The 18386-nt window shown below is 41.8% G+C and overlaps 1 protein-coding gene across 1 annotated transcript in view; it reads left to right on the forward strand.

Moving 5' to 3' along the window:
* Positions 1 to 6047: 6047 nt before the first annotated feature.
* Positions 6048 to 18386, forward strand: part of A1CF (APOBEC1 complementation factor) — an 84892-nt gene continuing 72553 nt past the window's right edge. The window contains exon 1 of the mRNA XM_019794313.2: positions 6048 to 6122. The gene's annotated coding sequence lies outside the window, so the exon portion shown is untranslated. The remainder of the gene's footprint in view (positions 6123 to 18386) is intronic.

Below are 18386 nucleotides of genomic sequence, written 5' to 3' on the forward strand. Positions count from 1 at the left end.
CAGATAATCCGTTCCATCTCACAGAGAGAAAACCGATGTTCAAAGATGTGAAAGAAACTTCCAAGGCCACTCAGAGTAAACAGTAAAAGCCCGTTCCTTTTGCTCCAGCCTTTTGCCATTTCCTGGTGTGAGACCCCTTTGCACAAAACATGAAACCCCTTATTATCTCATCTTCTCTTCTTCAAAACAAGAGGAAATCGCCCTCCTGCTCTAATCGCTTCCCAGAGTGGCCACAAGGATGAAACACAAACACGTACAACATTTTAAATTCTAGAGCTCTGTGATTCTCAAAGCACATTCACGCAGACGACCCTCCAATGTAAACGCATGCTGTTGTTAACCAACCGCGCCAATGATCTTGGAGCTCCTCACGGGAGGCTCTAGTTTTCAGAGCCGTACATTTCGAGGTCTCATAAAAATCTCAGCTTTCTGTTTGCTGGCAAAATGGAAGGACAGTTAACCTTCAAGACTACTTATAAAACTAATATAAAATTAATATAGATAAAAATTTTCTGTGAATCTGGCACTGGGCTAAGCATCTTCTGCACCTTCTCTCCTGTGAACCTCACCTGGACCTAGGAGATAGGTGTCGCTGTTGTCCCCATTTCCAGACAGGAACACAGAGGCTCAGGGAAGTTAGAAGACATGATTGAAGTTAGTTCACTAGTCAACGGTTAGTTGATTACTTCAACCCAGGCAACTGGACTGCAAAGTCCATGCATGTCCTTTAACATTGTACTCCACCAGCTCCTAATACTGATACTGACTTGGTTCTTGTGAAGACCCAACAAAAGTGCTTTGCAAATGGCAAACTTGAAAGCTAAGTTTTCATTTTGCATAAACCACAATGAACACAAATTAGGAATTAGGCCAATTATGGTCACAACCTCAATTTTGTTTGAAAAGTTAATGCTCTCTTTACAATAATCTCACCAGTGACTTCAGCCTTATCATTTGAAAAGGTATGAATGCACACAATTAGTTTATTATTCTACTTCTGTTATTAATCCCCAAGTTCTTTCAGTCTTTACCAAGGAAATTTTTAAAAATCACCCTTTTTAGTTCATCGATCAATGTTTTCTTACTTGGATGTGGAGAGCCTGGGTTTGCTGAGTTATCCAGAGGTGGTGTTATTGCAAAAAAATTCAAGATGCCCTATATGATGCCACCTACAACTTCTCAGGTCCTTTGTTGACCTGAAGAATTCAAAATCTCAGTTGAGCACCAGGAGTAGTATATTTGTGTGAAAGGGGAGGAAAGATTATGGTTAGGCCTGGGGTGTGTGTGGGGGGGTGCACAGGTGCACACAGATGTTTTTAAGTAAAACTAAATCAAAAGTAAAGTAAACTCAAGGAAATAGACAATGACATGATCATTAAAAAAGATGGGAGGTGCCTGGGTAGCTTAGCCCATTAAGTGTCCGACCCTTGATCTCAGCTCAGGTCTTAATCTCAGGGTCATGAGTTCAAGTCCCATGTTGGGCTCCATGCTGGGGGTGAAGCCTACCTTAGAAAAAGAGAGAGAGAGAGACGGAGAGAAAGATGATGTGATAACCCCTCTGAAGAAATTATCTGAAAGCTAGCAGAGTTTTTCTGTGGGAAGTTCTTCTTTACGGTAAAGAAAATGGAGCACAGCAAATTACACAGATTAAAGACCCAATGATTAGTGTTCTCTAATATTAACAAAGGAAAATACCAGATTGGTACTGGGTTTTTTTTTCTAAAATTGTTCTTTTACAAAAACCAGTATTTGCTTTTGCTTTGGGGCTGAACTAATAATATTGCTTAAAAAATGAAGCAATGCAACATGTGGAAACTAATTTCAAGATCATTCATGAAACCCAAGAGTGACTATGAGAAAGAACAGGAACTGAGAAGAGGAAGTTACTCCATTCATGTTTAAAGGACAGAGTGTGGAGTGTCCCACTTGCTGCCATGATTTTTAGAGGGAACCTGGCCTAGATGAATCCTCAAGTCATTTTATCCTACAGTTAGGTCATATTGAAAATACTATTTAAAGGTGTCAGGAGAACCAAATGCTATTCCCTAGAGCACAAAGCAAAGGAGTGTGTGTGTGTGCACGTGTGTGCACACGCATATGTGCGTGTTTTAATCAACTCAACACTAGATGGCTCTAGTCGCAAAACCAATACTTTTCAAAAGTTTAAAATCCTAACGTGGCAGCAGAGAACAGATGGCTTCTAACCTGGTGAATCAAATTCCGCTCTCTTCCCACATGTTGGAGGCATTAAGAACAGCACCACGCTTTCGGGTTTAAAATGCTGTGCACCTTTGAAAGAGCAGGCTTACCTCCTAGAAGTCCTTATTTCACAGATTCAAACATTGCACTGACACAGCCTTGAGGATGTAGGTTTAATTTGCTTGATAATTATTCCACTCCGCGCTCTGATAGTACTCTATTATTTTCAAATCACTTTCACATATGCCAATTCATTTGACCATCTCCATAATCATGAGACAAATGTTGTCCTCATCAAAGACGAGGACACTGAGACTCACACAAGGGGCAGAAACTTGTTCAAGGTTACTCATAAGTGATAGCTCCTAGGTGATATAGCTCATAAATGATAACGGTAGCACTGGATTCCCCAAGTACCGGCACCTGGCTCAGAGTTCTTTCTATACCATAGACAAGGAGAGACAATGATACATTTGCCCTATGTAGTGTGTCTGGCGTGACCCTTTCCTTTTCTAGAACATTCCATTCCAGTTCATTAAATACCCCCATCAAATACCCAAAATGCAGTTGGACTTCGTAAGAAATTGGAAACAGTGAAGAAATCTTTTATTGAGGTAGGAGAGGGAGGAATTTGGCTAGGAGGGGAACTTCTTGTTCTTGGGAGCCTTTGGCTTTGAATTACATTTGAAGTTTTTTTTAATCTTCATGTTTTCAATAAATAATCAATGCTTTTTACCCAAATATGCCAGCTCTGCTGGGTGGCAAAGTCAGTTTGATATTTAAGGTAACATTAGTTAAAATCCATAAGTCAAATAATTCCCACGCAAATGAGCACTCAGGTTGGACCCCTCTGCGTATTTCTTCCATCATGTTCTTTCTTGCTCCAATGCCAACACCTTAATCTCAATCACCATTACCGGCCACCTCCTCTCTAACTGGTCTGTCAAATACTTCACCCGCCTCAAATCCAAATCTCCAGCTCTTATTTGAATATATATGTGAATAAATAACCCTACGACAAGCATACACTGATTTTGAAAAAGGAGAGAAGTAGGCAAGGTTATCCCATGACAATTTATTCTCAGTGTTACACCCAAAATACACAAATAGGTCATGTGGTTCACTTTCTTAAAATCCTTCCAGTGACTTCCCATTGCCTGGGGACAGCACTGGAAATCTGCGGCACCAGCCTCTTTCCCCCACTCGTCCCCGACACCCGGCCTTTTATCAGTTATTTGAATGTGCCAAAGTCATTCAAACTCAGGACGCCCACTGTGCTCTTTCCACCTGCTGTAATGTCCACCTTCACGCCCACCCCTTTCAGGTCACAGATGTTCTGGAAGTTTCCTCAGCTCCCTCCCAGTTCCACACTAGCGTAGGTCCCTCTGTCGAATGTTTTGTTTCGCATCCTGTACTCCTCCTTTGTAATACTTATTCCAACTCTATTTAATTAAGTATTGTGGGGACTATTTGCTTAATGTATATACTCTGCATCCAGTCTGTCAACTCATGAACCCCTAAAGACTAACATTATTTTGAAGCTTTTAAAATTGTGCTTCGCAATAAATTTTAGATCATAACCAGTACACACACACACACACACACACACCTGAAAATTTTCATGAATATGTCCCTTCTGAATGCGATTCACTTGATAATTTCTACTCTGTTTTTAAAATGTTGGCTACACCCCAGTTTATTGAGTTTACAGCCTGCTAATAGACTCAACTCTCATTTGAAATAGCCACTCATCTAACACAATGCATAGCAGATAGTAGGTTCTTGGTGATTATTTATATAATAGACAAATGAAAAAAATACTTACCAGCCACCACTTAAAATGATTTGTTTTTGTTTGCATTAGATAACAGTTGAGCGATTATGGGTTTGTCCCTCCCCGGAGAATGGGGCCCCAGAAGGCCTAACCCTGGCCATTCTGTGTCCAGTTATTTCCCTTGACTGGACTGATGGGATCAGGGTCATGGGGTGATTTCCCCTTGGCCCCATGCCACAGACTGTCCCCTTAAGTACCCTCCAGAAAGATTGTTCGTTATTTCCCTATTTACTGCGGACTGTTATATCCCTATCGCTGCAAAAAGAGAGAACTTAGAAAATAAAAAACTTTTCAGCAATACCCTCATGACACCAGATTCATGACTGCCTTTGCTCTTATGATTCACATGTCAATTGTCCCACTTAATTACCAGACTTTAGGGCTATTTTAACTTATTTTCAAACACTTTGGTTTAACGTGAGTATAGCCCTATCTTGTTGAATGCAAGGACCCCTCAAATAAGAAACCAATTCTTTTTAATAACTAGTTAATAAATGCCTTCTTTTACCTGTTGCATTTTTCTGTTGCCACCAGACACCTAAAGTCCCGGGCTTTTCTCTCCTCGTCTCTACTTCTCACCATCCAGGCACTGACCACACAACACGGCAAAGAAAACCCTCCCAGGACTGACAGTCTTAAAATATCCACCATTCTCTGCAGGACCAGGCATAGTCAAGTCAGAATCCTCCATCCATGTGGGAACCACTCGAGGCTGGGCTTTCTCCAGAACCACCCAGCAAACTGCTCGGTGGGGGTCTGGTCCCAGGGGCTCGTCCAGAGATGTGTCCCTCATGCAGCTGTGTATCTGCAGGGAGCATGAGTGCCCCCACCCAGCTCACTCCCAGGGCGCAACTCCAGGGGAAAGTGTTCTGTCTCACCTGGTCATGCATCACTTTGGAAGAAGCAGAGGAAAATCGAGGCTTCCACGTGTCTGAGAACTGGAAACTGGAAGCCGTATGAATATTCCAGCAACAAGCTTTATGTCTTGCATGTTAGATTCCCATGTGCTTGGTTGACACCTCTTCCTCTACGTCCATATTATGGAAGGTTGTTCATTCTGCACTTTCCCGTGGCCCATGTGCTTCTGTTAATGTGGCTCCTTGAAAATTAGATTCCTCTTACTGGAACTGAAGCCAAGTGAGAGTAGCCTCTGGTTCTAGGGGGCTGGTGGCTTCTAAACCCTTAAGCCAAAATGTACTCAAAATTGGGAGGGCTTTGGGTTTTTGGGGTTTTTTTTTATGTTTGTTTGTTTTTTAAAGCGGGCTTTATACCTTCAAGAAGATCCTCTATAGACTTGAGCTCTTAACAGAACTTAGAATCTCAAGGTAGTATCTTTGAAAGTGTCACCTCCTTTATTCTTCAAGAAACACAGTTCCACTGAGGTTTCAAGCCATGAACAAAAGCTTGGGATCTCACGTAACCCAGTCCACGGCTGACAATTACGTGGCCACGGTACTGTGAAATCCAAATGAGCAGCTTGCATAAAAAAGAAGCCTGTTTCCTTATCCCGATCCAAACCTATTTACTTGGTTATATAAATGCTTTGTGTATTTCATTCTTAGAAGCCAGCATTTACCTGCATACTTCACCTGAGTCTCCGCACCTTATGCTCTACAGTGATATAAAAAAGCATGAAAAAAAAGGAAGAAAAAAGACTCTCCCAAATTTACCTTAGACTTAAGATCCCTTTGACAGAACAGAAAACAGGGGAGCTAACATAAATTAAAGCCTAGTTACCCAAACTGCAGTGAGTTCTGCTTTTTAAATATGCAACTCACAAAAACGGCTTCAAAAGGGTATTCACATCAAGGGGTTTTAACACAAAAATGTACTTTAATGTTGTAAACAAAGGAGCCTGGCCGTTTTGTAGATTCTGTGGGGCTGTAGTGACCCAATTATCTGGTCAAAGGGCTGTATGGATGCGAGGGACAGAGCGAGTTAAAGTTTAACTCCCAGGAATTGTAAACCAAACCTAAAGCCACAAACCTTTGGAGTTTGATATGTTGATTAGAGCATAACCAGAGTGACACGTTGAACTCGCCATAATCAAGGAAACCTTTTCCGGGTGGGGATCTCTGAAATCACTCAGGTACGGTCCATGTGTTTTGCTTTTTCTTGCTTCAACTCTGTGCAACTGTGCGGTGTGGCTCAGTGGGAACTCAGTGACAACAGCTTCTAGCCTCTTCTATCTAGAGCCTAATGCAGGGCACTTTCTGGCTGTTTTTATACTAACGGAGCAACATGGAAAACAAGAGACTATATTGGAATAATCCTATAATTTCAGAATGAAATGGCAGCCGGCTTCTGCTACTTGATTTAATCAATCTCTGAGGCTAAAAATTAGCCTTACCCCCTCGGGTTCAAGAGTAGGGCTAATGTTTCCGAGAAGTTTATCTAGCAGTAGGCAGACAGCTGGGAGCGTTGTGGTTGACTATCTGTCCCGGTCCTGCGACCCCTGGAAACATAAAATATGTCATCACAAGAGGAACAGCATTATCGTCACTGGCAGATTCTGACTTCTCCGTACAGTTTGTAATTCCTATTACACCTTAGATTTCATATTTTCAATTCTCTCCTTCCCTCTCCTTTGTCCTTCACAACCACCCAAAACCAAAACCTAAAACACAAAACCCCACAGAAAAGAAACCCACACAAAATCACCTTGGCGAATTCTCGCTATCTCTTTTGCCAGGATCCTATTCACCTAAGGAATGCCTTAAGCTATTTGATTTTCGTTCTAGCAAAAGAAAAGAAAAAACAAAACAAAACAAAAACAGACATGGAAAATGACTGGCTTTGAATGTGTTAAATCTAGACCTCGGGGGGAGCTAATTATTAGATCTTTTTCTCGGGCTGGTTTGGGCAACGGTGCTGCAGAGGCCGTATTTTCACATGACCATTTAGTTCACCCCAGAAAGGTGATTTAGAACCAAAATATGCTATGATTGTATCTTAATATTGCATGGTGCACTGGGTGTTATACGCAACTAATGATCATCGAACTTTACATCAAAAACCAGGGATGTACTGTATGGTGACTAACATAATATAATAAAAAAATATTAAAAAAAAAAAGGAAAGGTGTCAGAGCACTTAACGGGAATATCCATTCCTACCAGAAACCTTTCAAACTCTGATTGAAATACGTTTGTTCCACGATTATGAGAATGAATCCCAAGGAGAACGGGCTCCAAGTTAGACAAGTGTATTTACGGTAGGCTAGTCAGATGTTGTACATCTTCAAGAAGGCGAGGAACCCGGCGTTATTCGGGCACTGTGCAGGATTGGGGTTTTGCAACATATACACTGACAAGTTCAACTTAGGTTAGAATTTAGAAGCTTCAAAGATGTGCTGGCCTGGTCTGAAACATCCTTTACGATAATGTGCTGAGGTATATACAGTAAGAGCGTAGGTCTGGGTAGTAGCCGCGCTTACTAGACCAAATAACAGCATTTACTTGTTGAAGGGCTAAAGCCTTCCTCTATTAATCCGCTAAATATGGATTAATAGACAAATGACTTATTGGTTCATATTTCAGGGCCATAGTTTCCAGAATTCTATGATACTGCCCATTTGACACAATTCTCATATTTTACTGTTCCAATTTATTATTTATCAGGTGAAAAGGAAGGGGGAAAAGAATTGAGAAAAGGAAAGGAAAAAGAAAAAACCTTAGTGGGCAAATCTGAACTGACATGATGGATAGGAAAACACTGAATATTTAGTTATTATTTTTAACCAGACTAATACCAAGTTGTTTGGTGTCATTTCAAATACAACATTTCCTGCACTGTATTCAGTGGACATTCATAAATGTGGCTTAAAAAAAATGACCGTATTGTCAAGTGGAGGAAAGGTAGTCAGGTACTTTAAAGCAGGTCTTGTTATTACGTGGACGTTTGGAATGATATTAACTGACAGACGTTGACTAAGTGCTCGATGGCCAGGTGTAGCCCTGAGCACTTTCCATGCGTTCATCTGTATTATTCTTAAACCAGTCATATAAGGTAGATACTATTTTAACATTTTAATAATGAGAAAATGGAACAGAGATTAGTTACGTAGCAGGCTCAACATCACCCAGTCGGGAAACGAAGAGCCAGATTCCCCAGCCGGGGGGGTCTGACTCCAAAGCCCGAGTGTGTCACCATCGTAACTGTCCTCCCAGGGACGGCGGATTTACTGTGTGTGAATGTACGCACTTCTTGTGAGCATCTAGGAGTGTGAGATGTTTCATTTCCTAAGCTTCCTTTACGACAGAACACCTTTCAGGAACATCTATTAACACGTCTCAGAAATGGGATTCCTCAGAACACAGATTAAGAAAGAATAAGTCCCTTTTAGAGCTCACATTCTGCATTCGTAAAACCAGAACCAACGAAATCACCACAGCTGAACACATCTGAGGGACCTGATGGCCTAGCTATCTTCCATCAAACAGGACCATGTCTCTCTTAGAGACTTTCCAAAGTAATTCTAGAAAGAACACCGGACTCCTCTCCTGACAGAGCTTGGCTGGAAGGCAGGTTCCCAAACTCCCGAGCTGTATGACCTTGAGCACACTACTTAACTTCTCTGAATTTCAGATTCTTTGAGTGTGTTGTGGGGATAGAATCCACCCTGCAGAATTCAAAGAAGTTGAAATGAGATCACAGAGCCAAATAGTTAAAGCATGATCCCTGACCCGTGGTAGGAATTCCGCAAAACTCTCTTCCCCTTCCCACTGCACTATTTGTAACAGTCTCCAGAAAAATGTCCTGATACTTTCCAAACTTACCCATTAGTTGCTCTTTGTCAAAACTCTACAGATACAGTTTAAATCAAAAACTATACACAAATAATAAAGTTCTGATTAGTTACCAAGAGTAACCGTATTCTATTTATCCGAACAAAAAGACAAAACCTCTTTTTTTCTTTTATTCTAAAAAAGACAGCAGGAACAACAACAAAACATAGTATGCTTTTGTTTTAGAGAATGTTGTTCAAGGAAACTTGTAGCTAAAAGCCCAGTGCCCTTTTCAGCGAAACCCACAGGGCAGACTGTGGCCGTGTGTATTCATTTCATCACACAGCCAGTTGATGTTACAAATCTGTTTCAATAACTGTCTTTTAAAATACTGCCATCCCTTAGCAAGCTGGGGAGTACGCTGGGTACTGTTGCACAATTGCTGTCATTACCTTATGTGTCTCTGAATGACTCAATCAGTTCAAACAAGACGGTATTGATCGATGGAGGATAAACACCATTTGATCTTATTCATGGAAACAGTAACCAGGCTCCTCTAAAGTGCAGTTCTAACAGTCCCAGCGACCCCCGGGAAAGCATCTGGAAAAGGAAAAGCACCACTGCAGTGACATTACCTATTAGAAATCTAAATCCCATCTGCTCCTTGGCAGATACTTAAGATACAGCAGCTGTTAACCAATGTTTCCTGCTGGTTGGATCAGGAGAGCTAATCTATCATTTGAGTCCATCCAACTTAACCCAACTAGAATCTCAGTCTCGAGAACTATGTAGAATCTTTAATAAATTAAGGTTTTGTGTTGAATATTTTTGATTTGTCCAAACGGAAAATTTAAATATTTCCTTTTATAATAATGGCTGCCTTGACTAAAATATGCTGGTACCTTGAGCTCCCTAATTTGATTTTTTTAAAGATATATAAACTTAGCTTTTTTCCCCCCTTATATGGATATGTACGTGGAATTTTATCTATGTGGAAAATATTTTCCAGGTTTGTTTATTCCAATAGGGCTCTGTCCCTGGTAATAGTAGGAGGAAGGCCATAATATGGACTAAGATACTCCCCTCCAGTCTGCAAGGGTACACACAGTGTTCTGCCCCCAGGAACAATATGGCTAACAGAATTAGCACATGACATTTTGGCCAGAGAGAACGGCTAAGTGAGCAAACTGCTTTGCAATTCTATAAACTCCCACCTTCAGTGATGTAGTAATGTCTCCTCTTCTTCCAGTAGTTAAAATTGGTCATTGTTTTGGGATGCCCAACTCATTCAAAGAACACTACACTTAACATAGCAGAATTAATTACTGTTAATACTTTATTTCTATAGAATATTCTAGTTTACAAAGCATTTTAGACAGAAGCATTTAGCCTTTAAAAAAAAAAAAACTATTTGAGAGAGAGAGAGAGAGCCTGAGTGGGAGAGGGAGAGGGAGAATCTGAAGCAGACTCGTCACTGAGTGTGGAACCCAGTGCAGGGCTCGATCTCACCACTCTGAGATCATGACCTGAGCCAAAATCAAAAGTGAGACGCTCAACCGTAGGAGCCACTCCAGTGGCCCGAGACTTTTCTAATGCCAAATTTCTTCATGCTCAATTCAGCATGCCGACTTTCTTCAAGGTAGGTCAGTCATTATACCTCATTCCAGTTGTGCAAAGCTGGTTACCTGCAAGATGTGCGTGCAGAGTCTAGAAGCCCAGCTGGGCTCATGCAGGGGAGGATGGATTACATAGGGAGCTTCACCTACTGTACTGGACATAACTGCACTGGCAATGAGTTAACTAAGACGTTAGATGAAACTAGGAAGAGAGGATGAGAATCCCCGTGGAAGGTAGAGGAAAACTAGTCCCATGGAAGTCCCAGAAGGAAACGACCCTACAAAGATTTCAAGCATGGCACGTGAAAGAAGTGAAGGGAGGGATGCCGGGCTATCTCCTGGAACACTGGCTGGGCATTTGCAGGGTTTTATGTATCGAGGCAACTGTCTTTCCTTCCTCTCAACTCATCTTTCATATTCTTCTACCCATCTTTTCTGTTAAGATTGCGTTTAGTGCTCCTTTTTCCAGAAGGGGGTTTCTGCATGAAGGAAATTGGCTTCTTAGATCTGTTTAAACCTTAATCCCTCTGGTTACTTTCCGAGGCAGTCAGAGATCAAAAGTTGATACCATGGAGCGAGAGTCTGCGTTGGCACATGATAATGACTCGGTCAGGAATCCTCTTTCCTGAAGACCCCCAGCAGTGCCTCACAATACGGGCATTGACTGCCAACCAGTTAGAATTGGCACCCTATGATGATGAGGATAATAACAACGATATGAGTAATAGCTCTTACGTGCTGACATAGCTCCCACCCCATGCTGGGCACGGAGATGAACTCATTCAACCCTATGGGATTCTGTGGAGTGGGTGCTATCACTATACCATTTCTCCAATAAAGAGGTCAAGTCTTAGGAACATGGAGAAACTTACCCAGGGTCACGCGGCTAAAAAGTGGTGGAAACAGGAGTGAACTCCAACAGTCTGGCTCATGCCACGTGGCAGACAGGGTGTGACTAGAGCATGGAGAAGTGCTGAATCTTGGAACTGGAATTAAATTTTGAGGTCCTTTATTGGACAGAGAATAACTAAATGAGTTTCCCAAGGATAAAAGACATTTTTTTAGTTGTCGTTAGGGTAAGAACCCAAGGGCAGACCCCCAGCCCTCGGGCAGGTCCTGCTCCTTATAACCCGCCCCCCCAGTCAGAGCACTTCTAACTCAGCCCGAGTCTCTATACAAATCCTGGGAGATGGACTAGCAGGACCCCTATGATTACCAGGAAAATTCCCTTCTCTCTGAGTCCAGCCCTCCTTGCTATGCATGCATGCCGGCACGGCCAGAAACTCAGTTAAAGGAGACCCATTTCGTGACTTTGAGAGAGTGCCAGGCACAGATCACAGAAGAAACCTGCAGGCACCAGGAACACAGGGAGGCATCTCCAAAAACGCAGCGTAATTGTGTTTGAATGATTTGGCTTCCACACACCCAAATTCCACTAATTTCTGAAGACACATCACCTCCCACCTGGAGGACACACCCTTCTCCCAGGGGGGAAAGAATAATTGGGCTGCTAGGTCTATAAATGCTCAGGGAGTCCCATATTTAAACTGCCCTAATTTGGAGCTTTAAATGCAGACCCAGATGTTCCCAAATAGCAGCTCTGCCAGCCTCAATGGAATTATTCATTTAGGATAATAAGAGTGTGCTTCCAGAAGTTCCTTGTTAAAATACACACTAGTTGGGATATGGGGTATGAGTGATAGGAACACTTTGAGGTATTGACGTGCAGGAACACATTAGCCTAAAATCACTTAGCAAATTAACTAGTCTGGCCAAGCTTTCCAAGAAGGGCATTTAGGATAAGTCCGTTGTGACGTCAGGGAAGAGAAGATGGAGAAGAGGAATGACCAAGGATGGAGGTGTCATAGGGAACCAAGAGGAAATTTAAGGTGTTTGAATGACAGCTATTTGTCTGATCTTTGAGGAAGAGTTTACTTATTAATTGTGAGTGATTATTAGAGACATTTGAACACCACACTTACCAATTTCCTCCATGTCTCTCCCTCACTGCAGAACAGGTACTTAAGACAGGTGTGCTGACCAGAATTGGAATCATCCAAGAATGTTGGTACATGGCCTTTTAAGATATTTTAAGATAAGAGAAAAACCTATGTTTAGAAACTTCTAGAAACTCTTATTTTCACTTGTCTCTCAAAACAAGCTATAACGTCAAATACTTCCTATAATAGTAATTTAGTATTTCAATATTTCAAAGGATCCCCCTAAAGCACAGTGATCTAAAGGATGGATTCATAGCATGGCATATGGTGAAGAGAAGACATTTGCTCTGCTAAAGCAGGAGCCTCCAGACCCAGAATGCCTGGACCTGAATCTTGGCCCCACCACTTCCTAGCTATGTGACCTTCAGCAAATTATTCAACTTCTGTGAGCCTGTTTCCTCTTCCATAAAATCAAGGTTATTTTGTGGATTGGATCAGAAATTACACATGAGATGCCTAGAACAATAGCAAACAAGTGTGCACAAACCTTAGCTGATGTAGCTCTAATGGTCATCTCATTCCTGTGTTGCTTTCCTAGAAGAACACTGCTAGAGACAGAGAGAGGCTATGAGGTCAACATGTAGAAAATTGGAGGTCAGATAGCTGAGAAATAACTCTCCCCTCCACTAGCCTGGTGGAGCAGATTAGGGACAATTTCTCCTTGACACCATTGCAGTTTTTCCAAGGCAGAGATGTTCTCCATCACAGGCAGGGTCTCCTAATCAAGTCAGCATAAAATGATTTGAAGGAACCTGGGTCATTAGAAAGGTAACAGAATAGAAATCCAGGTCCTCACACCAGAGCGCAAGCCTCTAGGCCTGTGTTATTTTCATGGTTACAACAAACAACCTATCAGGACTCAAAGCCACTTACAAAGATGCATATTAAAGAATAACAGGGTTATTAGCATGAAAAAATGCAGGAATGAGATAATTCAACCTGTCCCCAAGTCAATCCCCTGCACAGGCAAGCAGCAGACCCCTGAAGAGAAAATTATGGCGGGAAGGCCTAAGAGAAGCATCAGGACTGAGGAGGAAAGGACTAGGGGTTAGCGTCTACTTCAAGGGGAGTGGCTGGATGGAAGGGAAGGAAGGGATCGCCTGGGATTACTGTGTTAGACTGACTGATGGACCCCCCACCCCTTGCTCGAGTTCAGCATTATTCTAGATGCTGTGCTGGATACCAAGATGTATTGTACTTCTGTCCCTAACTTCAAGGAGCCCCTGAAAGGCAAGAAAGTTATCTTATTTCTTTTTCAATGCGCAGGCCTAACACATTGCTACGCACATAACGGATTCATCCTATTTGCTGAATAACAGAGCCACCTAACTGGGCGGAGCAGGACAAGTGGTAGAGGAGGCCAAGAAAAACAGCACTGAGTACCCCGTACCCTATTCTGTGCTGTGTACTTGTCCCATCTTTTTGCACCACTATGGCAACACCATGAGGCAGGCATCATGATCCCCAATTTTGAAATGAAGAAGCTGGGATCTGGTTAAACAACTTGATCCAAGTTTACAAAGTTCTTAAGGGTAGAGCCCCAACATTGGCACCTGAGTCAGTCTGAATCCATGATCCCATGGTGTGTCTACTGTGGCACCTTCCCCACTTGGGAATCAAGAATGAACAACAAAGGGCAAAATACTGTGTGTTTTATTATTGTGTGGTGAGACTAGAAAATTAGGAGAGAACCAAGTATGGAGTAGTCAGAGAGGCTATACGGAATTTCCATTCAGTCCAGCAAATATGTGTGAGGAAGTGTCTACTGAGTGCCAGGCTCAGTGGAAGGGCTGGAGCTAAAAAGATGAGTGCCCGTCCTTGGGAAGGGACGATCCTCCCTCTCTTCATTTTCCCACCTGTCCCTAAACTAGTCCTTCTGCCTCTAATACATTCTCAGCAACACTCATGGAGTCGCCTTCCTAAAGGGCACAGGGACCTGTTAGAGGAGTTCTTCCATGCTGACTTCATAATAAAGAACACCTTGTCATGCCGGGATTGACGGCATTCTTGCCTGCTCACCAGCCTCACCTGTTGTCCCTCCCACTCCCGATCCCCTCCGTTCCACTCACATTCGGCATCCCAACCATACTCAACTTCTCCATCATCCATGCTGTTTTCACTTCTATCTCGGTCCCCTAGAGTCCCTGTCTCCCTTCTTCTCCTGACTCCTAGGCTTCTGGACTGGTCTGAATAGAGAAAAGTTATCCACTGGAAATTAATATAAAGTTGGATACATTTGATAGGTGATGACATTGGTTGATAGGGTTGCAGAATATGGGGCCATGGAAAGTCTTTGAATAGGAAAGTAACATAATAAAATGGTCAAGAAAATTAACGGGTGTTATGCAGAGGATGTTAGAGTTGGAAAAAAGGCCAGAGGGCAAGGCAAGAAACAATCCAGGTATGAAATGATGGTTGCATACCTGATAATTAATGGCCATGGGAATTCAAAAGAAGGGCAAAGTATCAGAACTCAGTGGCTGACTAGACATAAGGAGAAAGAACTTATAAGGACAATTTATGCCAAGGCGTGAAAGTTAGCATAAAATCAGAACCCGTATAATCTAATTTTTTGAAAGGAAACATAAGGCTGTCTTTCATTACAAGTGTCACATTGCCACAGCTTTAGATAGTTGGATTTTTGTAAGCTCTACTGGAGGATCAAACATATTTTATTAATCAGTGGTTGGCAGTCTTGGAGAGAATTGAGTGTTCAACCTAATTTTTCCAAATTGGTCTGAGGAAACCAGATGCAGCAATTAAGCTCAAAAGGACAATCTCAACTAGAAAAAAAAGAAACATAATAACACGAATCCAAGAGTGAATGAAATACAGCACTCACAGCTCATCAGGCCTTGTAATCGGCCACACAAATAATTGGTCCCAGAGCTATTGAATAAACATCTGCTTTTCGGCTAAGAAACATCTACGTGGCATGCTGTGATTACCACTTTCCCAATTTGTAAGTCAACTTAGAAATTAAACATATATGCAAAGACATTCTATTCTTCTTAAGCTATGCCATTCTAGAATTTCTAACCTCTGCCAGTTCTCTTCCCAGGGATCCTTAAGAGAGTGGGGCATGGTGGGAAGCGTTGGGTATCATTACTAAGTGAAGAGAACACAACAGCCATCTGTAGCCTGATCTTACAGTTACTGGAAACATGACCACACTGAAGCCATTTACATATGTGTATTGGCCAGGGTTCTCCAGAAAAACAGAACTGGTATTCCAATCAGTACATATACAAAAATGGTTTTGTGGTTGCCATTGTTCTAGTACCTGTAAGATACCAGTACTAGCGACGAACACCTCTAAGATATGTATCTATCTGTCCATCTAAAAGGATTTATTGTAAGTGGTTGGCTCACATGATTATGGAGACTGAGAAGCCTCAAACCCTGAAGCTGGCGAGCTAGAGACCCAGGTGGGACGGTGTGTATTTCCAGCGTGAAAGCCAACAGGCATGAGACCCAAGAGCCATTGTTTCAGTCCAAGTCCAAAGTCCAGAAAAGATGTATGTCCCTGGGAAGGCAGAGTTCTCTCTCACTCAACGTTTTTGTTATAGTCTGGTCTTCAGTTGACTGGATGAGACCCACCCACATTTGGGGAAGACAATTTGCCCTCCTCAGTCTATATTTAAAGTTAATCTCATCCAGAAAGATGTTTACAGACACACCCAGAATAATATTTGGCCAAACATCTAGGCACCCTGTGGCCCCATCAAGTTGATACATAAAATTAGCCATCATAGAACCTTAACGGAGTGTAGAGTTCATATGTTGTCTGGCTGTAAAGCTCCTCATTGCTTCCACTGCCCACTCTGCCCTCTGACACATGCAGTTTCCACCTGTTGTTCAAGATTTCCCAAATCATTCTGGGATTAAAAAACATGTTCATCTCTCAATCTTCAGTGTTACCAACAACAGATCATGTATGAGGGTCTTTCAGAGTTTCTGATAGTCTTATCCAAGCTGAGCCAAGGCTGAAGGATTTGTAAAGGAGTTGGCGGGGTCAGAGCCAGTTACAAAAGGAAAGGGGTGGATGGAGAAGTCTCCCGCGTGATAGCATGGTACCACCACTGGCCGCCAGGAGTTGGTTCACACTTGTATGTATATACACATTCATGTCCACACACGCATGCTTCGGAGTTCAGACATATATATACCCATATACCTACACACCCCCAGAGGGAGCAGCTTGAGTTTGTCCAGCCAGGGAGACTATAGAAAGAAGCATGGGAACTAGGCACAGCAAGTCACAGCAGGAATATAAACAACGAATTGGTCAGTCCTCACGGAAACAGAGTTGAAAACAAACCACTTGAGCCAGAATCTAGTAAGAATGCAATTTTTTTGGCATTTCTAAACACTAACCATTAGGAAAACATTAATTCATTAGGAATGATGAAAATGTAAACAATTATTAGAGAAAATATGGAATCATTCCCCCTTTTCTCTATCATCTAGTGTCTACCTTTCTTTTATAGGCTTTTTCTTCTCTTTAATACAATCTTCTTTACATGATGTCTCTTTAGCAGGTGGGATAAATGCAATTACTGTCCACTGTTTTGTTTTGACATTTAACATGTATAGATTCGAGCTTCAATCAGCAGTTCTCAACTCAGCTGCCAATCTGTATCACTTTGGAGGCTTACAATGTAATCATTTCCAGGGCCCCTTCCCAGACCATGTGAATCTGAACCCCTCTGGGGTGGGGAGGATGCTGCCCCAGTATGAGTGACTATACTGTAAAGCCAGGCAGGGAGTCTGCTCTTTCTCTAAAGCTCCTGCATCTCGTATCTGCTGTCAGCTCATGTTGACTAAAGCTATTCTTAAATGATTTATTTTTAGTGCCAGTTTGGAGTATGCTGTATAGTGGTACAATATTTTAAGGATAGGGCCCTGCTTAGCAAGTTATCTCAAGTCACAATTAAGGAATTCATTCAAACGGGACACATCCTCTCAGCAGGAGATTACAGTGAAGTTGTTTTTCGGAGTATGATAAGGGGCACCTGGGTGTCTCAGTCAGTTAAGTGTCTGCTTCTGATCAGGTCATGATCCCAGGGTCCTGGGATCAAGCCCTGCTTCGAGCTCCCCACTCAGTGGGGAGTTTACTTGTCCCTCTGCCCCTCACACCCGCAACCCCCCCCACTTGTGCTCTCAAGTGTGTGCTCTCTCTTTCTCTAATAAATAAACAAAATCTATAAAAAAAATTGAGGAGGGGGAGATTTAACAGAGTGAATATGACTTGCTAATATCCAGGAAAGCTTGCAGTTAAATCCGAAAGTTCTATTTTGACAAAGCATGCGTAGGTTAATGCTTCCTTGCCTGCATTTCCTTGTGTAATTTACAGTTTCAAGCTAAATTCCAGGGATTTAATGGCTTCTTGTTGATATTTAAAGGCATTTTAAGCAAATAAATGTGAAATGTCTTTTGAAACGTATCAAATGTTCCTACTCATTCTATCTACTTCAGAACATGCTAAAAAGCGAGAGGTGGACCTCATTAGACCACAAATTATGCAGTTTTAAATACAAATTTTAAGTGAAAATATATGGTTCTATTTGAAATTAATTTTTCTCTGAAACAAAACAAAATGAATGTCTAGGTGTCAAGACTGTTTTGCAAGAATGATGATCTGTGCTCCAGATGGACATGTTTAACTCTCCAAGAGTTGGGTAATTTTTTCTTTTCAAATGAGATTGTATCTGATTCCTAATTCTAAATTAGTACTTAAAAAAATAAAAAGAAGAAAAAAATTAGAAGGATACACCTTCTCACTCCTTTCATGTTCATAATGCTGAGATTTAGTCCAGGGGTGTAGGTGTATATAGAGAACACACACAAAAATTACAATACAGTCACTTGTCTATTATACATGTGCTTGTTCCTTTTCTCTGATAATTTCAAGTCAATAGTTCCAATGGAATTTTTTCTGGTATAGTTTTAGTTTCTCCATAGATATGTTCACAACAGTGCAATTTTCCTAGTGTCTCAGGTTTTGCTA

Source organism: Ailuropoda melanoleuca, chromosome 6 (assembly GCF_002007445.2).
Source record: "Ailuropoda melanoleuca isolate Jingjing chromosome 6, ASM200744v2, whole genome shotgun sequence".
NCBI lineage: Eukaryota > Metazoa > Chordata > Mammalia > Carnivora > Ursidae > Ailuropoda > Ailuropoda melanoleuca.